We start from the raw sequence: 7496 nt of genomic DNA, 5'->3' as shown, positions 1-7496 counted from the left end.
TACAGCACTGACATCTTCTGCAGCACATTACAGAGTACATAGTCATGTCACTGACAGTGCTCAGAGGAGCTCACCATCTAATCCTACTATAGTCATAGTCTAATGTCCTGCCATATTATTATTATTATTATTATTATTATTATTATTATTATTATTATTGTATATTTATATAGCACTGACATCTTCTGCAGCACTTTACAGAGTACATAGCCATGTCACTGACTGTCCTCAGAGGAGCTCACACTCTAATCCTACCATAGTCATAGTCTAATGTCCTACCATATTCTTATTATGTATTTATATAACACTGACATCTTCTGCAGCACTTTATAGAGTACATAGTCATGTCACTGGCTGTCCTCAGAGAAGCTCACAATCTAATCCCTCCATAGTCATAGTCTAATGTCTTACCAGATTCTTATTATCTATCTATCTATCTATCTATCTATCTATCTATCTATCTATCTATCTATCTATCTATCTTCTATCTATATATATAATAGACTAAGTGCCTCAACCTTCAAACAAGAAGAAGAAGTACTTTGCATGAGAAAATTTATGCGTACTCAAACACCAAGTTTAAGGCCTCTTTTCCACGGACTGTTGAGCTGTGTGCTCAGCAAGCAGTTACCAGGCAGCAGTGAGCAGATACCAGGCAGCAACAAGCAGTTATCAGGCAGCAGCAAGCAGTTATCAGGCAGCAGTGAGCAGATACCAGGCAGCAACAAGCAGTTACCAGGCAACAGCAAGCAGTTACCAGGCAGCAGTGAGCAGATACCAGGCAGCAACAAGCAGTTACCAGGCAGCAGCAAGCAGTTACCAGGCAGCAGTGAGCAGATACCAGGCAGCAACAAGCAGTTACCAGGCAGCAACAAGCAGTTACCAGGCAGCAGCAAGCAGTTACCAGGCAGCAGTGAGCAGATACCAGCAGGGACGGATCTAGGGGGGAGCAAGCGGGTCTCTTGCCCCAGGCGCAGTTTGTTGAATTCTTAAAAAGGCGGCAAAATGTGGATGGGGAATGGCAGTTTAGGCGCCAAAACCTGACCTTGCCCCAGGCGCAACTTGGGGCAACTTGGTCTAGATCCGTCCCTGGATACCAGGCAGCAGTGAGCAGTTACCAGGCAGCAGTGAGCAGTTGTGAGAGTTTGAGAGCCATTTCACTGCCTATTCACAGTCCATGGAAAAGAGGCCTTACCCTAGCAAGTCTGACATTGCAAATCTGGCCTAATTGGCTATTCATGAGGCAATGCTCATGCAAATGCATGCACAAACCAATACCACAAAGCAGTCACCCTGCTACATGCTACATTAGCACTATCTGGCTTAGTGCACACCAGAGCGGTTCGGCAGCGTTTTGCGATCCACTTGCGGCTGCGGATACGCTTGGGTAATGTATTTCAATGGGCTGGTGCACACCAGAGCGGGAGGCGTTTTGCTGAAACGCATACTCCCGAGGTGAGGCATTTTTTGGATTGCGGAGGCGTTTCTGCCTCCAATGTAAAGTATAGGAAAAACGCAAACCGCTCTGAAAAATGGCAGTTCAGAGCGGTTTTGCAGGCGTTTTTGTTACAGAAGCTGTTCAGTAACAGCTTTACTGTAACAATATATGAAATCTACTACAACAAAAACGCTTTACAAAACCGCAAAATGCTAGGTGAAATGCTACAGAAAAATAAGAAAAAGCGTTTCAAAATCTGCTAGCATTTTGCGGATCTGCCAGCAGTTTTTGGTGTGCTCCAGGCCTCCAGGAGCGCCACGGGGAGGATTCCCAATGCCCCCTTTTTATACAACTGGGGGGACCGCAGGGTCCCAGGCTCTCTCACTGCCTGGAAACCACAGCGGCACCCCGGAGGGGGAGGCTGGGTGGCGTGGACGACCCCCTCCCAAGTGTGGCCAGCGCCGGGGAGAGCCGTCTGCACCCACCTCCCAATATTAAAAACAGGCACTTACCTTAACGTCCATTGCGTTCTGCTACATGTGCATTAATTTGGGGGCACCACATGAGAAAGGAGAGAAGCATGGGTCACCCCGAGCTTTAGAGCTCAGGGCTGGCTCACATACAGCACTCCAGAGGGGGGGGGGGGGGGAGGACAGGCGCCCTCACTCCAGGGTTCACACCACCGGAGCAAGCCATCCACCACCTGCCTCCAAAGGATACAAACTGCACAAAATGCTTTCCATGAGAAAATTAATGCGCATGTAGCAGAACCCAATGGACGTAAAGGTAAGTGGCTGTTTTTAATATTAGGAGGTGGGTGCGGACGGCTCTCCCCAGCGCTGGCCACGCTTGGGGGGGGGGGGGGGGGGCGGCTGCGCCACCCAGCCTCCCACTCCGGGTTGCCGCTGTGGTTCCCAGGCAGTGAGAGAGCACTTTGCAGTATTGGTTTTTTGACCCTGCATAGTTTGGCATGCGAAAGCAAATGCATATTTGCATGAGCATTGCCTCATGAATAGCCAATTAGGCCGGATTTGAAAAGCCAGACTTGCTAGGGTTAAACTTGGTGTTTGAGCACGCAAAATTTTTCTCATGGAAAGCATTTTTTGCAGTTGTATCCTTTGGAGGCAGGTGGTGGATGGTTTGCTCTGGTGGTGTGAACCCTGGAGTGAGTTGTCTGCGCCTGTCCTTCCCCCCACCCCGGAGTGTTGTATGTGAGCCAGCCCTGAGCTCTAAAGCTCGGGGTGACCCATGCTTCACTCCTTTCTCATGTGGTGCCCCCAAGTTAATGTGCATGTTGCAGAACGCAATGGACGTTAAGGTAAGTGCCTGTTTTTAATATTGGGAGGTGGGTGCGAATGGCTCTCCCCGGCGCTGACCACACTTGGGGGGGGGGGTGCAGCTGCGCCACCCAGCCTCCCCCTCGGGGTGCCGCTGTGGTTCCCAGGCAGTAAGAGAGCCTGGGACCCCGCAGTCCCCCGGTTGTATGGGGGCATTCGGAATCCTCCCCGTGGCGCTCCTGGATAGTGCTAATGTAGCATGAACTAATACCCGCAGGGCGATCGCTTTGCGGTATTGGTTTTTGGACCCTGCATAGTTTGGCATGCGAAAGCAAATGCATATTTGCATGAGCATTGCCTCATGAATAGCCAATTAGGCCGGATTTGCAAAGCCAGACTTGCTAGGGTTAAACTTGGTGTTTGAGCACGCATACATTTTCTCATGGAAAGCCTACTTCTTCTTGCTTCAAGGTTGAGGCACGTACTCTATTAGATAGATAGATGCGGCGTATGCTACGACGCGGGTTGGCTAGTGTATTTATATAACACTGACATCTTCTGCAGCACTTTATAGAGTACATAGTCATGTCACTACCTGTCCTCAGAGGAGCTCACAATCTAATCCTACCATAGTCATAGTCTAATGTCCTGCCATATTATTATTATTATTATTATTGTGTATTTATATAGCACTGACATCTTCTGCAGCACTTTACAGAGTACATAGTCATCTCACTGACTATCCTCAGAGGAGCTCACAATCTAATCCTACCACAGTCATAGGCTAATGTCCTACCATATTATTATTATGTATTTATATAGCACTGACATCTTCTGCAGCACATTACAGAGTATATAGTCATGTCACTGACTGTCCTCAGAGGAGCTCACACTCTAATCCTACCGTAGTCATAGTGTAATGTCCTACCATATTATTATTATGTATTTATATAGCACTGACATCTCCTGCAGCACTGTACAGAGTACATAGTCATGTCACTGACTGTCCTCAGAGGAGCTCACACTCTAATCCTACCATAGTCATAGTGTAATGTCCTACCATATTATTATTATGTATTTATATAGCACTGACATCTTCTGCAGCACATTACAGAGTATATAGTCATGTCACTGACTGTCCTCAGAGGAGCTCACACTCTAATCCTACCATAGTCATAGTGTAATGTCCTACCATATTACTATTATGTATTTATATAGCACTGACATCTTCTGCAGCACTTTACAGAGTACATAGTCATGTCACTGTCCTCAGAGGAGCTCACACTCTAATCCTACCATAGCCATAGTCTAATGTCCTACCATATTATTATCATGTATTTATATAGCACTGACATCTTCTGCAGCACATTACAGAGTATATAGTCATGTCACTGACTGTCCTCAGAAAATCTCACAATGTAATTCCTACCATAGTCAAAGGCCCTTCAATTCACTTTTATTGTAAGTTTTCTCCCAAGTGATATTCACACCTTATCAATAAAATGCATTTTAAACTTCCAGCAAGAAAGAAGACACAAAAAAACAAATTGACGGTACCTTTTCACCTACTTTTGGGTACTTTTCCAGTTGGAGAGTGTTGAAAAGTTATTTTAAACAGAAGATGAAAAATTATCTCCTAGGAGAAAACATAGTAGAAAAAGTGAGTTGAATAAGGGCCGTAGTTTTATATCATTTTTTAAGCTGATGGGTAATTTTTGGAGGAAATCAATTATCAGTTTGTTTTTATGATTTTATAATGTATTTATCTCCAGACTCTCCTTTACCAGAGTCACAATATGGAAGTTGATATGCATACTATCAGCGCCATGGAAGATGCTGATGCTATATAAATCCATAATAATAGTAAACTGCAATTTTTCAACTCCTATTTAAAGGACACCTGAAGTGAAAAGGGATGTGGAGGATGCCATACGGTGGGATGCAACAGTTTGGGCAACCTTGTTAACCCATTCAGGTTCCGTGGTTTTCACGTGAAAAATGTTCACCTCCTATTCATTGGCCTATAACTTTATCACTACTTATCACAATGGACTGATCTATATCTTGTTTTTTCCGCCACCAATTAGGCTTTCTTTGGGGGGTACATTTTGCTAAGAGCCACTTTACTGTAAATGCATTTTAACAGGAAGAATAAGAAAAAAATGGAAAAATTCATTATTTATCAGTTTTCAGCCATTATAGTTTTAAAATAATACATGCCTCCATAATTAAAACTCACGTATTGTATTTGCTCATATGTCCCGGTTATTACACCGTTAAAATTATGTCCCTATCACAATGTATGGCGACAATATTTTATTTGGAAATAAAGGTGCATTTTTTCCATTTTGCATCTATCACTATTAACAAGTTTAAAATAAAAAAATATAGAAATATTTAATCTTTACATTGATATTTAAAAAGTTTAGACCCTTAGGTAAATATTTACATGTTTTTTTTATTGTAATGTTTTTTTGTTTTTTTTTATAGTAAACATTTTATTTGGGTAGTTTTGGGAGGGTGGGAGGTAAACAATAGATTTATAATGTAAATGTGTGTTCATTTTAATGTATTTTTATTTTCAGTTGTAGTATTACTTTTTGGCCACAAGATGGCGGCCATGAGTTTGTTTACATGACGTCACTCTAAGCGTAACACACGCTTAGAGTGAAGCATCGGCGAGGGAACGGCCAGAAAAGGCGCAGCTTCCGAGAGAAGCTGTCGCTTTTTCAGCGGGGGAGAGGAATCAGTGATCGCGCACCATAGCCCGATACATTGATTCCCTGGCTACCGAATCCACGGCCGGGAGTGCGCGTGCACGAGCGCGATCGGCCGCGGGAGCGCGCGGTAGCGCGCATGGTTCCTGGACGTAGTTTCTACGTCCAGGAACCAAAATAGGTTAATCAGTAAGATTTTCCTGTATAAATTGTTGGTTGTTACGATAAAAAATGTCAGTTAAATATATCATATAGGAGACACACAAAGTGATATTTGAGAAGTGAAGTGAAGTTTATTGGATTTACAGAAAGTGCACAATAATTGTTTAAATAAAATTAGGCAGGTGCATAAATGTGGGCACTGTTGTCATTTTATTGTTTCCAAAATCTTTAGAACTAATTATTAGAACTCAAATTGGCTTGGTAAGCTCAGTGACCCCTGCCCTACATACACAGGTGAATCCAAGTATGAGAGAGAGTATTTAAGGGGGTCTAATGTAAGTTTCCCTCATCTTTTAATTTGAAGAGTAGCAACATGGGGGTCTCAAAACAACTCTCAAATGACCTAAAGACAAATATTGTTCACCATCATGGTTTAGGGGAAGGATACAGAAAGCTGTCTCAGAGATTTCAGATGTCTGTTTCCACAGTTAGGAAAATATTGAGGAAATGGAAGACCACAGGCTCAGTTCAAGTTAAAGGGAACCTAAACTGAGAAGGGGATGTATTTTTCCTTTTAAAAAAATACCTGTTGCCTGACTCTCCTGCTGATCCTGTTTCTTTAATACTTTCAGTCACAGCCCCTCAACAAGCATGCAGATCAGGTGCTCTGACTGAAGTCAGACTGGATTAGCTGCATGCTTGTTTCAGGTCTGTGAATCAGCCTCTACTGCAGCCAAAGATCAGCAGGACTGCAAGGCAACTGGTATTGTTTAAAAGGAAACATCCATATCCCTCTCAGTTTAGGTTCCTTTTAAGGCTCGAAGTGACAGACCAAGAAAAATCTCGGCTAAACAGAAGCGACAAATGGTGAGAGCAGTCATAGTCAACCCACAGACCAGCACCAAATACCTACAACATCATCTAGCTGCAGATGGAGTCACTGTGCATCGTTCAACCATTCAACGCACTTTACACAAGGAGATGCTGTATGTGAGAGGGATGCAGAGGAAGCCTTTTCTCCACCCACAGCACAAACAGAGCCGCTTGAGGTATGCTAAAGCACATTTGGACAAGCCAGCTTCATTTTGGAATAAGGTGCTGTGGACTGATGAAACTAAAATTAAGTTATTTGGGCATAACAAGGGGCGTTATCCATGGAGGAAAAACAACACAGCATTCCAAGAAAAACACCTGCTACCTACAGTACAATATGGTGGTGGTTCCATCATGCTGTGGGGCTGAGTGGCCAGTGCAGGGACTGGGAATTTTGTCAAAGTTGGACGCATGGATTCCACTCAGTATCAGCAGAGTCTGGCTTCAGCATGTAGCATTGTAGTGTATTGTGTTGGTGGTATAATGGTTAGGATAGCAGCCTACCATGCGGTAGGCCTGGGTTCGATTCCTGGCCAATGTATGGGAGTTGGCTTTTGACATCCTACAAATCCCTAAGCAAGTGCATCTTTCTCTTGGATATATCATAATGGTACATGCTAGGCTGGCTTCAGCATGTAGTGGTGGTATAGTGGTGAGGAGAGCTGCCTACCAAGCACTAGACCTGGGTTCGATTCCCGGCCAAGGTATGCAAGCTGGCTTTTTAAATCCTACAATTCCCTGAAAGACAAGACCCTCCTCCTCTGGAGGAGGAGTGAGGAGGAAGGAAGGAAGAGAGGGAGGAGGGGAGGATTACACTTCCTGATGTTGTAAAGCAGTGTAGGCCTGCAATTGAACATTTAATGAGATTTCTGACCTTAAAACACTGCTTTGTGTCAAATCCAGATTTTGTTTTCTGGGACTTTTGATGTCTATTCCACTCAACCATGTCTCCCTCCAAGTATTAGACCCCTTGAAACATCTTTTCCATCATTTTTCTAGCCAGCATAATTTTTTCTAAATTTTCAAGTT

This window comes from Hyperolius riggenbachi, chromosome 9 (assembly GCF_040937935.1).
Source record: "Hyperolius riggenbachi isolate aHypRig1 chromosome 9, aHypRig1.pri, whole genome shotgun sequence".
Taxonomy (NCBI): Eukaryota; Metazoa; Chordata; class Amphibia; order Anura; family Hyperoliidae; genus Hyperolius; species Hyperolius riggenbachi.
This window is presented reverse-complemented; position numbering follows the sequence as displayed.